General features: G+C 34.0%; 1 protein-coding gene across 3 annotated transcripts in view; it reads right to left on the bottom strand.

Annotated features, from left to right (window-relative positions):
* grm4 (glutamate receptor, metabotropic 4) overlaps positions 1 to 17821 on the bottom strand; it is a 394250-nt gene that overhangs the window by 138650 nt on the left and 237779 nt on the right. The gene's annotated exons all lie outside the window — the stretch shown is intronic.

The raw sequence follows: 17821 nt of genomic DNA on the forward strand, positions 1-17821 counted from the left end.
TGGTTTGAGTTCTCTTTATTTATTGGGTTTTACTGTGCTCAATTTGCTTCGTTTACTCAAATGGATTAAGTTCAGAGTACTCATTAGGATTAGTTTTTGAACCTAAATGGTTTGCTGCAATCAGTTTCCACAAATGGTTACCCCAACTCTTTGGGTTTTACAGTGAGTGTATGAATGTTAATGCTTAACAAATAATGAATTCACTATTTGCTAATGCTTAATAGATGATACACAGTGTGTAGCTATTATAAAGTGTTACTGTTTTAACGTTCTTAATCATTGAAAGTCTCATTTAAATCAACCGTTCTCCCCTATCTGTGAGTTTAAATTCATTTAAATGACACATATCAAATTGTTCCGATTTCTGTTTTCACTTGAGAAAAGAAGCTGATGCATTATTCTGAGGCAGCACAAAGTAAGAAGGAAAAAAAAGGATGTTTGTCTTCTTTCCCGAGAAAAGTTTTGGCTTAGGATTTGAGACTTTATGCTTCTGTCTGGGTTTTACGGTGTTCGATATAAAAAAGGACGACAGCGTCGCAGTTTTTTTTTTACGAGTCACTGCATGTCTGTCATGTTTTCCTCAAGAACTCCCACAGACATCAACATGATAAAGCACCCCAGCAATCCACAGCGTCAACTGGGATATCCAACTTAGATATATTTTTCAGAGAAATCCCTTTTAGCAGCACACTTTTATCAACAGAATCCGTCCTGCATTTGCACTTTCAGCTTTGTGAGATCAGCGAAGCAGAGAACATGTCAGACTGAATCTCGTCCGCTATACATTATAATCTACATGTTTGTCTCCAGTAATTATGAAGGGTATAATTGTTGATCCATTATTACAAACCCTTAGGTAACTCGCCATATGACTAACCTCCCCTCCTGATTAGATTTTACCAGGGCCCTCCGAGGTTTCTATTTGGATCTCCACATGGAATCAATTACGGCGGGCAAATCTTATTTATCAAATATTGGAGATTTATGTATGCTGAGAGCAGCGTCGGCTGTTTACTTTGTTATTGTGCCATGCTGCGACTGAAGATTGCTCATCACTCAGCGGTAGCCCAAGTCAACTCCACGGTACCACTGGGCCACCATTTTCCACGGTGATGTATGCTAGTGGCAGTCGCCTTTCAAAACCCACCAAATCTATTCCTTCATTTCTGAATTCGACCCTTCGTGGTCCCTCAGCAGCGGGTGCATTATAAATTTGGCCCATTACTGGAACCCAGAAGATATTGAAAATATCGAATGAGCTTCGGCTTGACGGAGAGTCAACAAAAAGAAGCGCTGCAGTGTGTTTCGTTCAATGGCTTTCGTGGTGGACCACTTATCGCACAGAAAACTCCTTTATTTGATTACTGCGGTATTAGATAACACACTCGCTTATAGACATTACAAGCAAATAACTGATATCGATACAGGGTTAAGATGTCACAAAGCCCTACTTTGAAAACACCATGAAAGAAAGAAGGAAAAAGAGAGAGGGGAGAAAAATAGTGAGGCGTTTCACAAACATAGTGTTTTTCAGCCTTTTCCCTGAAGGCAAGAGTGAATTGAATCATGCACCGGTCAGGGCAAGAACAACAACAGCAACAAAAAAAAAAAAATGAAGTCGGCAAAGCCTTCAGGCCTGGAATTGAAGAGTGCTGTCCTACGCTCCATAGGCATGCTTGAGTCTGTAGGGAATGACGAACAAATCATAAGACGATCAGATATTATGTGCCAAAGAGGAGGCTCTTCATGTCCATCATTTAAAACGAATGCACCGAGGTTAGGATGTGGTCACTGAAATCAAACATCCATAGCCTACATACAGACCCTCGATATAACAAGATGTTTTTTTACTTGGGGTGTTTTCTCGGAGAGGAAAAAAGTGATAGCGGCGACTCTGTCTACTGAATAAATACAGTTGAAGTCAAAATTATTAGCCCTCCTGAATTATTAGCCACCTTAAATGTTTTCCCCTAAGTTCTGTTTAAAGGAAAGAAGATTTTTCTATAACACATTTCTAAACATAATAATTTCAATAACTAATTTCTGATAACTGATTTATTTTATCTTTACCATGATGACAGTACACATTATTTCACTAGATATTTTTTAAGATACTAATATTCAGCTTAAGGTGCAATTTAAGGGCTCAACTAGGTTAATTAGGCAAGTTAGGGTAATTAGACAAGTCATTGTATAATGATGGGTTGTTTTGTAGACTCAAAAAAAAAATATATAAAAAAAAAAAAAAAAAAAAAAAATATATATATATATATATATATATATATATATATATATATATATATATATATATATATATATATATATATATATATATATATATAGCTTAAGGGGTCTAATAATATTGACCTTAAAATGGTTTTAAAAATGTTAAACTGCTTTAATACAGCCAAAATTTTACAAATTAGACTTTCTCCAGAAGAAAAAATATAATTAGGAAATACATTCTGATTTACAACAATATTAACAACAAGTTCTGTTTGTGTGTTAAGAGTCTTTTATTATTGAGAATATGCTGATAGTGAGTTCAAATCATATACTGTACTGTATGTGTTTTGGTCACACTTTATTTTGATGGTCCGTTTGTTGAATATAAGTTACATTGCATCTACATGGCAATTAAATCTCATTAGATTATAATTAGACTGTTAGGTTGGAGTTAGGGTTGCGGTTAGGGTTTGGGTTAGTCTAAGTTAACATGTACTTGCAATGTTTCTTACAGTTAAATGTCTGTTGAAGGAGCAGTATCAAAAGATATTAAGCAGACAGTCTACTAATACTCAAATGGACCACCAAATAAAGTGTTCCCTGTGTTTTTCTCTACTGCTAGATTCACTTTTATAAGGTTATTAGTCAATCAAATACATAAGCTGGCAGCTACATAGCTGTGAAATGCATTATGTGAAAGTGTTCAACTTGTTCTTTGCAGTATTATTATTATTGCTTTACTAAATAAGCGGTCCCACTTTATATTAAGTAGCCCTAATTACTTGGTATTTTAATCACATAGTAAGTACTTGTTCATACTGTCTCGCACAACACCTATGGCACTATTGAGGTAGGATACAGGTAAGCTGGTATGGGTAGGTTTAAGGGTGAGTTCAAGGCTGAGCAAGGGATAGATCAACAGTGTAACTGATTTGATGATTTTCCCTCGGTTTAGTCTCCATTTCAAAGGTCACCACAGCGGAATGAACCAACTATTCTGGCATATGTTTTTTTACAGCAGATGCCCTTCCAGCCGCAACCCAGTACTGGGAAACACCCATACAGACTCATTCACACACACATACTCATACACTTTGGCCAATTTAGTTTATTCAATTCACTTATACCGCATGTCTTTGGACTGTGGGGGAAACCGGAACACCCGGAGGAAAACCCATGACAACACAAGGTGTACATGTAAACTCCACACTGAAATGCCAACTGGTCAGCCGAGACCAGTGACCACTAACCACTGAGCCACCATGCCCCCCAGTGTTATTATAATTAAATAAAAAACTACATATTTAATTGGATGCAGAATTTATATATAATTCAATGAAAAAACATGTATGTAATGTAAATGGAAGTCTATTTTATTTAAGGCCAATATAAGTGAGACCTAATGAATACAACTTTCCCAGTGATTATACTAACATTTACGTTAAGTGCAGGACTATACAAAAACCCTAACCTTAAAATTATGTCTTATTTTATAAGACCTTTATTTTGTAGTCATATTTTGCATCTTCTCTACATATTATGTAGCTACCATACCATAGCCATTTCCTAAATCCATGTAGTTAATTTATTTAACCCAATACTTTCTAAGGTAGTACTCTAAAGTGCAAGGGTTTGAGTCCAGTAAAGCACAGCTCCACACAAGCAACGTAAATTCAAGTCAAACTAAGGAGCCGCAGTGTACTTTTCTCTTACGTTTGCTTTTGAAAACACTATTGGCTGGGTTTAGGGAAGGGTTTCGGTCAGTGGGTGAACTGGCAAGCCAAGCTTTCTCAGGGATATGTGCAAGAAGGATGTATAGCTGAAACATATAACAAAATGCACCTTAAGCAAATTTCAGATTCACAAAATGCGCCCTCTAGTGGATTTGTGATCTGAAATGTGCAACAAAGCGTACCCCGAGCAATGCATTTTACATTTTTCAAAAATGTAGGTCCCACTTTATATTAAGTGTCCTTAACTATTATGCACTCACACCGAAATTAATAATTTGTTACAATGTACATATTGTGTAAATACATGTGTTTACTGTGTACTTATGCCTGATTAAATACCTGTATCCGTAATTAAATTGTGTAATTACATTTGTAAATACACTGTTGACCATCCCTTACACCTTAACCCACCCTTAAACCTACCCATACCACCAAACCTGTCCATAACCCTACCCCTATCCCAAATCAAGAGCACCACAAGTGTTCTCAAACACATTATGAACACTGTAAGTACACTGTATTTATTTTTTGATGCAAGTGCATAGTAGTTAAGGACACTTAATATAAAGTGGGACCTTTGCTTTTTTCAATTCACAACTCTATTATGGAATTTAATCAATTATGAATGATGAATTTAGCAAATGACAGAGTAATAAAATAAAATAAAATAAAATAAAATAAAATAAAATAAAATAAAATAAAATAAAATAAAATAAAATAAAATAAAATAAAATAAAATAAAATAAAATAAAATAAAATAAAGTTGGGCTGGCACGGTGGCTCAGTGGTTAGCATTGTCGCCTCACAGCAAGAAGGTAGCTGGTTAAAGTCCCGGCTGGGCCAATTGGCATTTCTGTGTGGAGTTTAGATGTTCTCCCCGTGTTCACGTGGGTTTCCTCCACGTGCTCCGGTTTCCCCCCACAGTCCAAAGACACGTGCTGAGGATGAACTAAATTGGCCTTATAGTGTGTTAATGCAAGAGTGTACGGGTGCTTCCCAGTACTGGGTGTGGCTGACAAGGGCATCCGCATAAAAAACATATGCCAGAATAGTTAGCGGTTCATTCCATGTGGCGACCCCTGATAAATTAGGGACTAAGCCGAGGGAAAATGAATGAATGAATGAAAATGAAGTTGGCAATAATTATTAAAAGTACAAGATGTGTAAAAAAAGCTCTGTTAAAAAAACATGCCTTGCATTTCTACAACAGTGGATAATCTAAAGGTACCCTCGCTGTCTCCACACCCACCAAATACATCATCTAAGCAGACAAGTGGTCAATGCACAGACCGTTAGTGTGGGACCACAGTAATGGCTGCTTGTTGATAGTGTGAGGCAAATGGCTGTTCAATATGCCTTCAGTCCAGCAACCGTGAAAACATCAAACGGAACATTAATTCACAGTGAACTAAAAGAAAATCTAAAAAGCTGGAAAAAACAATTTGCCTCTTCATTTCAGATCAACACAAGTCAGTGCTCTTTATGAATCTGTCTGTGACTCACTCCGGCCAGCTCCGAATATCTGTGAGAATCACATCACACATTACATTACATTACATTAAGTAAGCATTATTTATCAGCCTATCATGCAAAAGCAGAGACTGAGAGATGCCCTGCTCAGTGCCTTTGCTCTCTGTGGTTCACCACCGCTCTGTCTCATCTGTGTTATTTATTCATTTGCTGCTATCAATTATTAAGGGATAACTGCAAGCAGGCGATGCTACACAAATATACAGAACAGTGCTTTAATTCATGAACATCTACTGTGGAGCTTAAACTGTGTGTTAAGGATTTTGAATTAGATACGCATTGTGATGTAAAATAAAGAGCAATTCTGTAGTATTTCTAGATCGATAATAAAATGTAGCTTTTTGTAAACTCACAGCAGGATTATGGAATTTAATCAATCATGAATGTAGTGAAAGACAGAGGATTAAATTAAATTAAATTTAATTAAATTAAATTAAATTAAATTAAATTAAATTAAATTAAATTAAATTAAATTAAATTAAATTAAATTAAATTAAATTAAATTAAATTAAATTAAATTAAATTAAATTAAATTAAACAATCTTTTATAAAAATGTAATTAAATTAATAAAAAATAAGATAAAATAAAAAAGACAAACCAAACAAATTAAACAAATAAAATAAAAAAATTTAAATAATACAATTTTATAAAAAATTACATTCAATTAAAAATAATAAAACAAAATTAAACAAACAAACAAAATAAAACAAATCAAACAAACAAAATAAAATAATAAAAAAATAATTCATTCTTTTTAAAAAATTAATTAAATTAAAAATAATACATAAAACAGACAAACAAAACAAATAAAACAAATAAAATAAAACAATTTTATTTAAAAAATGTAATTAAATTAACACAAAATAAAACAGACTAACAAAACAAATAAAAAAATTAAGTTAAATTTAATTTAATTAAAAAATAAATAAATAAATAAAACAGACAAACAAAACAAAACAAATAATTCAGTCATTCATTCATTAATTTTCTTTTCGGCTTAGTCCTTTTATAAATCTGGGGTCGCCACAGTGGAATGAACCACCAACTTATCTAGCATATGTTTTACGCAGCGGATGCCCTTCCAGCCACTACCCAATACCCATAAACTCTTGCATTCACACACACACTACAACCAATTTAGCTTATTCAATTCACCAGTACTGCATGTCTTTGGACTTGTGGAGGAAACTGAGCTCCAGGTGGAAACTCATGCCAACGCGGGGAGAACATGCAAACTCCACACTGAAATGCCAACTGACCCAGCCGGGGCTCGAACCAGCGACCTTCTTGCAGTAAGGCAATTGTGATGCCCCAAAACAAATAAAATAAAATAAAATAAAATAAAATAAAATAAAATAAAATAAAATAAAATAAAATAAAATAAAATAAAATAAAATAAAATAAAATAAAATAAAATAAAATAAAATAAAATAAAATAAATAATACAATCTTATTTTTAATTAAAAATTTAAATAAATAAATAAAATAAAACAGACTAAAAAAACAAAACAAATCAAACAAATAAAATAAAATTAAACTAAAAATTATACAATTTAAAAAAATGTAATTAAATAAAGAATAATAAAATAAAACAGACAAACAAAACAAAACAAATCAAACAAATAAAATAAAATAAAAATTAATTTAATTAAAAAGATAAAATTTTATTGAAAAAAACTGACAAACCAAACAAATCAAACAAAATAATATATAATAATATAAAATAAAACAGATCAAACGAAACAAAACCTTCAGAACATTTAAGTTAAATTAATATTCACAAATGTATTTGACATTCTAAATTCGCATGCAATACATTCACAAAAAATGTTTTACTGTTAAATAAATCATAATGAAAAATATTCAACAAAAGAAACTAATATCATTTAAAATCCTTTTGCTAGTCTTTAAAAAAAAATAACGACTTACTAAGTGATTGTGAAAAAACGTATCAGAATTATTAATTTAGAGATCCTGCTCATCTGCAGTCCAGAGGCAGAATGAAGATGTATGTGAGCAAAGCACCATGGGAGACATTCTATCGACCCGCGCAGCCAAGACTTAAGCTATTAATTATCTTTGTTTGTTTGTTTCTGCCTTTCTTTCTCAATCCCCATCGTCCCCTTTCTTTCATTTTGGCTCTTACTCTTTCTCCTCGCCCCGGACAGATGTGCAAACACTCCCATGAAGCTTTAAGGAGGTGGCAGTGACGCTCATGGTTATTCATATCACGGCCCTGGAGTCTCACGCCAGCCGTCCAGCATCCTCTAAATACAGCTGCCGGAGAGCTCTGCTTAACCACACTTACATAATACCTCCTTTTATATGTCGGTGAATAAAAAGCTTCAATAAATGCACATAACCGTTACTAACCCTTATTTCTATCTCCTAGCTCCAGAAATGAGTCTTTTTAGTATTTTCTAGCGGATTTTAAAGACCTTGACTTGGCATATTTTCACTACAAACACTATTTTATTTTGTTAAAAAGTAAAAACTGATTATGGATATTTTTGTAGATCCATATCCATGACTTTAGTCACAATATTTATAAATGTTCATCATTTAAGAGGCCATCTATTTGAAGTAAAATAAAAAAACCTAATCACTATTATTTTTAGACTCATTATTCTTTATACCCGTTTAGGGAAACTATAATTGCAGCAAAATGCCAAAAAAATCTATCACACCAGGAAGTAAATTCTACCACAACAGGACCATAACCCAAAACCTGCTCATGGAAGAGACTCACAATCACTGAATCATCAACATATTTAATATTTTCTTATGACAATTTCCATTCACTCTGACAAACATTAGTATACGTGACACGTGAAAGACAACATCCTTGAGGGGACCAAATGAAACAGTACTAAAAGGCAAACAGAACACCATTTTAACTGCGGTTTAATTTATTACATTATTTTAATAAATGTATTGTATCTATCTTTCTTCTATCTTAGAGACAAAACAAAACCCAGAAAAAACAAAACAAAACAAAACAAAACAAAAACAAACAAAAACACAACACAACACAACACAACACAACACAACACAACACAACACAACACAACACAAAACAAAACAAAACAAAACAAAACAAAACAAAAACACAACACAACACAACACAACACAACAAAAACACAACAAAACATCACAACACAACACAACACAACACAACACAACAAAACAAAAACACAACACAACACAACACAACACAACAAAACAAAAACACAACACAACACAACAAAAACACAACACAACACAACACAACAAAACATCACAACACAACACAACAAAACATCACAACACAACACAACACAACACAACACAACACAACACAACACAACACAACACAACACAACAAAAACACAACACAACAAAACATCACAACACAACACAACAAAACAAAACACAACACAACACAACACAACACAACACAACAAAAACACAACACAACATCACAACACAACATCACAATAAAACAAAACAAAACAAAACAAAACAAAACAAAACAAAACAAAACAAAACAAAACAAAACAAAAACACAACACAACACAACAAAACATCACAACACAATAAAACAAAACACAACACAACACAACACAACACAACACAACAAAACATCACAACACAATAAAACAAAACACAACACAACACAACACAACATCACAACACAATAAAACACAACACAACACAACACAACACAGCAAAACATCACAACACAATAAAACACAACACAACACAACACAACAAAACAAAAACACAACAAAACATCACAACACAACAAAACACAACACAACACAAAACAAAAACACAACACAACACAACACAACACAACACAACAAAACAAACACCCATACATTCTCATTCACACACATACACTATGGATAATTTAGCCTACCCAACCTTCTTGCTGTGAGGCCAGAGCGCTACCCGCTATGCCATATAAAATAAAATAAAATAAAATAAAATAAAATAAAATAAAATAAAATAAAATAAAATAAAATAAAATAAAATAAAATAAAATAAAATAAAATAAAATAAAATAAAATAAAATAAAATAAAATAAAATAAAATAAAATAAAACAAAATTAAATAAAATTAAATAAAATAAAATAAATGCATTTAAAATCCTTTAGGCACAGCAATCTAATTGATTTATCCATTCCATGGTCATTTGTTAAGTTATAGACAAGTTAAAACTAGTTTTTGCTCTTTGGATCAGTTACAACATGTTAAATCTCCTAGTTCCCGCATTAAATCAGCAATGCTGGCAGACAGAGAGCACATAGGAGAGATTTCATCTGTGTAGCTACTTCTTTTGTCCAATTTCGACCACTTTTCAGCCACTTCTCTGATGAGGGAGGGTCTGTAGTCTGGTATTAGCCTTTTCTGATCTTTCAATCTAATGCTGCGAAAGCCAGCACTATTTTCACAATTTATTTATTAATTCATCTATTATATCATCTATCTATTATATATATAAAAGTACCAGATCAATTAAACATGCTTTATGAATAGGCTACTTCATGCTTTGACTAATGGAATTATAGATAGCTATTTTATTTCCAATCCAAGGCCTACACATTTCATACTGTGTGAATAAAGAATAAAGACCAGGTCCATGTTCTTCCTCCCCTTCATAGAAACAAAATATATTATGTAATACAACAATTTATATGTTAGACAAAATACTGTTCTCTTGATTGACTACCAGCAACAATAAAGCAGCTAAAGCTAACTAGCCACACTGCTTGGTTAAGACAAATAACCAGTTAGCCTTCAGTTGAGACACTCTTGCTGTTCTGGTTGTTATTCGCTCCACAGAGGCGCAGTGTTTACATCTTACGGCTGTCTCTGCACATTAAGCTGAGACAGGGGAATCTATTTTAACAAATACAAATTACATCAGCTTTAAGTGAGCTTCGGGAAAGTCATGGTATGAATTATAAATGACATCCTTATCTGTATGAGTAAATATGACCTTTGAAAAAAATGAACGAAAAAATTCTGAATACTTTCCATGGCTTCTCTATTGATGAATATAAACAGAGGGGTTTCTTATTATTTCAACATTCTATAAATCCAATCCCCCTTTTTTTTTCATTTCATGGTTTTTAAATGTTTCCTGCTTTCTAAATTGATTGTCTTTCTTATTGCTGAATGTAATTTGTTACATTTGAATGAAACTCGCTCAACATTGTGGAGAATCAGTCTGGCTTTAAGAATAAAGATGTTCTGGATCATAATCATCTGTCATGCAAAACGTGCGTTGCTTTATTGGATCATACTTTTTATTAAAAGGGCTGTTTACCCCAAAACCAAGAGCTACACATTTATTCACCCCAAGGCCATTATAAAATACAAAATTAGTATTGAAATCTATCATCCATCCAAAAACGAAAAAAAAAAAAAAAGCCAGAATTCAAACCAGGCATCTATTGGCTCGTTTCCACTGACTGGTACGGTACGGTTCGGTTTGGTACGGGTCACCTTTATCAGGCTTGCGTTTCCACTATTAAGGGTACCCTTTTGGTGGGCGTGGTGTATGACAGAAAGTTTCAGTCGACGTCATTCTTGCTGGAGGAAATGTCTACAATAAAGCTGTACGGGTCACTTACATATCATATGAGAAGCACTTCTTTCACACAAATTCTTGTGTGGAAATGTTTATTACTAACTTTTCAATGAAGATGAGTTGATTATAACTGCAGATCAATGACAGTGCGAAACAGCCTACTGTAACGTCTGTAATTATATTAAATAACTAAATAAATGAACATATATAAACACATACAGCCCCATACAGTCTCCGATATGTTACCAACTACAGAAGAACTACATATAGCAGACATTTCATCCATATTTAGGTTAAAAACAACACAAAATATAGCCTACAGTTAGTGAAAACCTCTTATCTGTGTATGTAATCTTTAGCAGCACATGTAGCCTCTGTTAGAGAGTAATTCCATCATTCCCAGTTCATATTAGTCCAAAATGTGAAGATAATAAGTTAGTTATAGATGGCATTTTGTTCATGTTTGTTGAAAAATAATGTGCTCCTTTTTTCTGGCTTCTCCTTTGTTTCTTCACGCTTCAATCTCGCGTTTGTCAGTGTCTGACAGGATCGGGTTTCTAAAGCACGTCAATAATCAAGCGCAGGTTATTATCATCAGCTCAAGAAGTTTGTTATTTCAGATATAATGTTAGACGCGCGAGAGCGCTAGCAAGAAAGCGAAACCGCTCGCGCCTCAGACTGGCTCGTAAAAAAACTACAGGGCACAGGGTAAATCTGCTCCTCTTCTTGGCTTTGTGGCTGTTCATCCAGACGACGACAAGGTTTGTTTGAGCCCAGATCGACCATGGCTCGTTATTATATGTATTTATAATTCCGCTATAATCTCTCACTGTGTATTTCAAACATGGCGGGTTTTTTGTTTTCATTCTGGCTTGTTGCGTAAGCGAATGACGTATCTCTGTAAGCCAATAGCGTTCAGCTGTGGGTCTAGCTCAGCCTTTTGGTACCCTTTCTCGTGTTTGGTACCCTTTTGATAGGGTGCCGAAAAAGTGGTACGGTACGGTTCGGTTCGGTACGCCTTTTGACAGTGGAAACGGCCATAAAAGCGTACCAAACCAAACCGTACCGCACCACTCAGTGGAAACGGGCCATATGTGACAACCATGCTCACTCACCCGTCAAGCCACAGTGTCACCCTTTAGTAGAACATTTAAGGAAATATTTAGCTGCTCTTTGGTGATTCATATAATGCATTCCAATCGCTACCGGCACATTGAGAGTCCAAAAATAAACAACAGGCAAAACAAAATGAATCACTGTGATTCCTGACATTGCATTGATACAGCAAAGCAATCAGTTTGGTCATGAAAATAACCTTTACTGTATTATCTGTAGCTCTGGCCATTAATTTTGCACTGCCATGTGTGTTTTAAAATGGAGTATCACTCGTGGTTGATGCTTTATCCGTATCTGGTGTGAACGCACTAACAGTTCTTTTTTTTCTTGAACACAAAGGAAGATGCTATGAAAAATGCTGGAAAAAATGACTATTGACTTGCATAGTATTTTTTCCTACTATGGATGTGATATCAGTGAAAAAAAAACCATTGGATTGTGTTCAGCAGCAGAAAAAAAAATCATAAAAAATTGGAACCACGTGAATGTGAATACATGATGAGGAAATATTCATTTTTGGGTTAACTATCTTTTCCAGTACATTTAGTGCAGTATATATCAGAACATAAAATCACAGTTTTCCCCATTAGAAGTGTTTTATGTTTTTCACAACGGAGATGGAAATATATGTGGGATTTAGAAGCCAGTAGGGTGACAATCTTATGTCATCAAGCGACGGTTTACTTCCGTAACTCTAAGCTGTGAGTTCACAGACACTCTACTGCAGATCTACAGTAACTCAACTGTTCACTTTCACACCAAGCAAACCAACATAGAGATGTTAAAAACAGCATGTGTTTTTTGTTCCATTCAGGCCAGATCTCTGGGTAAAGTGTGGGGGATAAGCAGATGTTGATCACCTCACTGTGAAGGAGAAACCGTGTACACATAAAGAGGACAGTTTTACCCTTGAGAAAAGAAAGGAGTATGACTCCGTCTCCTCAGAACTTCCTCAAGGCACTTTTGTGGATTCTCACAAAGCCTTTTTATAGAATTTGACTAGTGCGATTTTAGTTTCCATCTGTTTGTATCCACCAATGCTTGAGGGTTATGAACACTTTTTCATCTCCAAATAACCGTGTAATGTGATAACTGACAAATTCCAAATTCAATGCTTAAAGTGCCCCCTTATGCTATTTAGCAAGTATAAGTTAAATAGGGATGCACGGATCCCATTTTCAGATTTAGACTGTCATTTCAGTATTTGATACTATTCTGTGGTATAAACACTATTGTCTATATTGGCAATTACAATTAACATCTGAGAGCCATGTGCCACTTGCTATATTGTAGCAATTATATACTTATGATAAAGGTATGCGAGTGACAATGACAATTATATAAATATATATAAATTATATCATCAAATAATTCATTTCCAAATGCAGTTTCATCTAGTAATGAAAATATCAAGTGCATTTGAATCATTTGTTCAATCTGAGATTGGAAAAACATAAAAATTAGTCTAATTAGTATATATTTATATATTTGTTATTTTATTATTACAATCATCCAGGTGAGACATGCGCGACATGTAAACTGTGGTCAGAAAAAACAGCGGAATCTCCACGAATACAAGAGAGATAAACATGAGAGACATACCTGCATAAAGCTCGGAAGGTTCACTTTCCAACTCATTCTAAAAACAAGTGTTGTTTGGGGTAACAGTGGTAGCAGCAGCTTATCAACTTTTCAAGAGGGTTTTTAGTTTGTAGTTTGTACATTGTAAAAGCCAACAGTCAACTTTATCAAATGAAATGAGTGTAGTTAACTCAAAATTGACTGAAAGTTTATTCTACTAATTTGAAAAAGAGTTTTTAAGTTAATTAAATACCTCATTTCTTCATTTTTTCAACTTGTATTCCTTCAAATGCAGTAAGTTCACAGTCCTCATATAGATCAGTTTTTAACTCAAATGTTTTGTTGCAATTTGTTTCCTCAGACATTTTGAGTTGCCTTAACTTATTGGATTTGACAGTACCAGGTGGTTTGAGTTCTCTTCATCTATTGGGTTTTACTGTGCTCAAATTGCTTTGTTTACTCACATGATTAAGTTCACAGTACTCATTAGGATCAGTTTTTGAACTTAAATGGTTTGTTGCAATCAGTTTCCTCAAATGGGTTGAGTTACCTTAACTTATTGGGTTTTACAGTCTAGTTTGTTGACTCTGTCTGCTAAAACCATAATAAGCGAGGGTCTGAGATTCTCTTTATAGAAGATGTGGTGCAAAAATAGAGCAACAAGTGTTTGTCAGTTGTCTAGACCTGGCAACAACACAACCTAAGAGATAATAACTCCATTTGTAGTGCAATTTAATATTTGAAACTTTTGCAGAACTTTTACATTCAGCTACTGTAACACAAAAGTGTATCAGAAAAAAGCATAATGGGCCACTTAAATGTAGCATCTAAATCTGCAGCAATTTCGACCGATTACCTTAAAATGTTTACCTGATCTGTGTGCAAGACAACAGCTGTGTGTAAATTTAGCAGTTGCAAAAACCTGGTACCCTCCACCCAGGGGGCAACATGTTGGTTCCAGCCTGTCAGCTAAGCTTAACCTGAAGCACTATTGACAGTAACAGACTTGGAAACTTGGGAAAGAAATTTAGAAGAAAATCAATAGTTGAACTCAGTATTCCTTGCACAAATCACAAGACTGCTTTCCCCCTGGAGTGCACTTGAAGTTTCATTTCTCAGGAAGGAAATACAGCTGGGAATGGAAAACCTTTGGAAAACATTGCTGCTTCTGTTAAGCTTGAGTATGAGATTCATTTCACAAAACAACTACTGTAGATCTGCAACTCTAGATACAAATATCAATGCTTTCAAGAAAGTACAATGGCTTTAAATTTTAAACCAATATGTGATAAAAAAAGTAATGAAGAGAGAGAGAGAGAGAGAGAGAGAGAGAGAAAGAGAGAGAGAGAGCAAAAGAGAGAGAGAGAGATCGATAATAATATGCAATATAGACACATAAATAGATGCCAGGAATGCTGAATGCCATAGATGCTGAATTAATTGAATATAACTTTGGAAACGAAAACAACGATTTGCATTTGCTGAAAGAAAACACTTGTAAAAAAAAAAAACCTATGTAGACGTTAGCATATTTTTAAAAAGTGCTTATTACAGGAATAACAAAGTTTCCAAAAAATATCATTTACTGTGAACTGAATATAATACATTCATACACGTAACTGTGTTTTATTTAAACTTAAATGAAATGATTTATTGGTTATCTTCATATTAAAATGCAATTCCAGGAACCTTAGAGTGCTTTCTAAGCCACTTAATTAGGATGTAAGCACATCTATTCCTGCAACGGCTTCTATTGTCTGCTTATAATATGGTTAAAGTGTACTGTACTAATGTCATAGCAATTAAAACACTTGTTAAAATGCTTAAAAGTGTACTACGGCCTTGTATTTAATCAATATTATGTTTTCTGCATTTTTAAATGCAGTTGAAATAAAATAAATAAAAATAAAGTAAATGATTACTGTTCATTTTATAATATATGTAGAACAATTATATTTTACAATTTACAACTTTATATTTATAATTATATTTTATAATTTACAACTTTTACTGCTATAATAGTGTAGTGTATACACCATATATCTTATAGATACAGTTGAAGTCAGAATTTTTAGCCCCCCTGTTTATTTTTTTTCACAATTTCTGTTTAACAGAGAGACTTTTTTTAACGCATTTCTAAACATAATAGTTTTAATAACTCATTTCTAATAACTGATTTATTTTATTTTTGCCATGATGACAGTAAATAATATTTGACTAGATATTTTCCAAGACAATTCTATACAGCTTAAAGTGACATGTAAGGGCTTAACTAGGTTAACTAGGCAGGTTAGGGTGATTAGGCAAGTTATTGTATAATGATGGTTTGTTCTGTAGACTATAGAAAAAATATATATAGCTTAAAGGGGTTTATAATTTTGACCATAAAATGGTCTTTAAAAAATTAAAAACTGCTTTTATTCTAGCTGAAATAAAAAAAAATAAGACTTTCTCCAGAACAAAAAAAAATATTATCAGACATTCTGTGGAAATTTCCTTGCTCTGTTAAACATTATTTGGAAAATATTTAAAAGAGAAAAAAAATTCAAAGGGGGGCTAATACTTCTGACTTTAACTGTACATGAACTGTGCATTTTGTATGATATTTGAGGACTCCAATCTTGTTAGCTGTTAGCTATGTGTTGAGTTAAGCCTGATTTATACTTAATGCGTTCGCTAGTTCCCTTATGTGTGCGCGTCGAATGTGACATCATCGCAGAGTTTGTGGAAGTTCGTTTTGGGTGCGTGCGACATGATTTCAGCTGGCGGAGCACACAAAATTTGTGACTCTATCGAATAGTTCGCGTGGTGCCGTATTTGATTTGAGTTGAATATAAATCAGTTTGAAGAGATTTCATCTGAAACATGTACGCTTGTACAGACATCTTTGTGATCCGTCCAGGAGTGATCATATGGATAACAAGAATTAGTTTACATCGGTTTACAATATACTGATGCCCTGTTTTGCTAGAATTTATTGGTGATAATGGTCAGGAATGTTGGACCATTATTGCCTTGGCATATAAGTAGAGGACACAAACTAGCCAGAAAGTAATGTGTGAATTGTAGAGTAGGCTAAATATATTAAAAAACATCTGTATTTTTTCAGTAAGTGTACTTTTTTGGGCTTTTATTCTTGCCATAATAAAATATATATATTTGTAGAGCAACCCATGTTCTGTTGTCACTGATATTTAACTTTAATAGGTAGAACTGTCCGAGATATGAACAAAAGCTAGCGATGCATCAAAATTTGATTAAAAAAAATCTTGAATGGTTATAAAAATATTTATAATCATTAAAATAAATTGTAAAAATCTGGAAGGAGAATAATGATATGAAGTAGTTCCGGAAACTTCCTTCTTCTCTGTTTATCCTTCTCACTATGTGATGGGTTTCTTTTGACCGCCCCCTGTTGTTTTAAAGAATATCACTACAGCGAATGTGTCAAGTTAAACCTCCTCTGTTTCATAAGGTGCGCACGCAGCCAGTGGAGGTCCGCGATGAGGCGCCAGGCAAAAGTATAAATCAGCTTTTAGACTTTTAGTTAGACCAGTAGCTGTGTCTAGTTAGCTGTTAGGGTTTTGCTTATGGATTATGATTGCTTATATGCTTTGCGATCACGCGAAGCGAAGGGGTTGCTGGTGCTTATGATCACACAAAGCCAAGATCGGGGGGTGGGATGTGCTTATGATCACACAAAGTGAAGACTGGGTTGGCGGCGATGTTAAGCCTGACGAGAGTTATTTGGAGGTGGTGTTAAGGCAGAAATTAGTTATGATCGTGCGAAATGAAGACCGGGAGGGTGAGGTGGGGGCGCTGTGTGTAATGTTTGCATGTTCATAACCCCTTCCGAGGATAGTGGAGGTCTTGAGTTACTGGAATTGTTATTTTGGGGGTTCCAGGCTCAAAAGTTTGAAAACCCCTACTTTAAGTTACTATATTGTTATTAAATTATTGATTTATGCTGGAAGAAACACATATCTGCTATAACGTTTGTTTTTGTTTTTTCTTTCAGTGTAACCGTAACGTGAAGCCACCATTTCTGGGCAAAAC

The sequence above is a fragment of the Danio aesculapii genome, chromosome 6 (assembly GCF_903798145.1).
Source record: "Danio aesculapii chromosome 6, fDanAes4.1, whole genome shotgun sequence".
In the NCBI taxonomy this organism is placed as follows: Eukaryota; Metazoa; Chordata; class Actinopteri; order Cypriniformes; family Danionidae; genus Danio; species Danio aesculapii.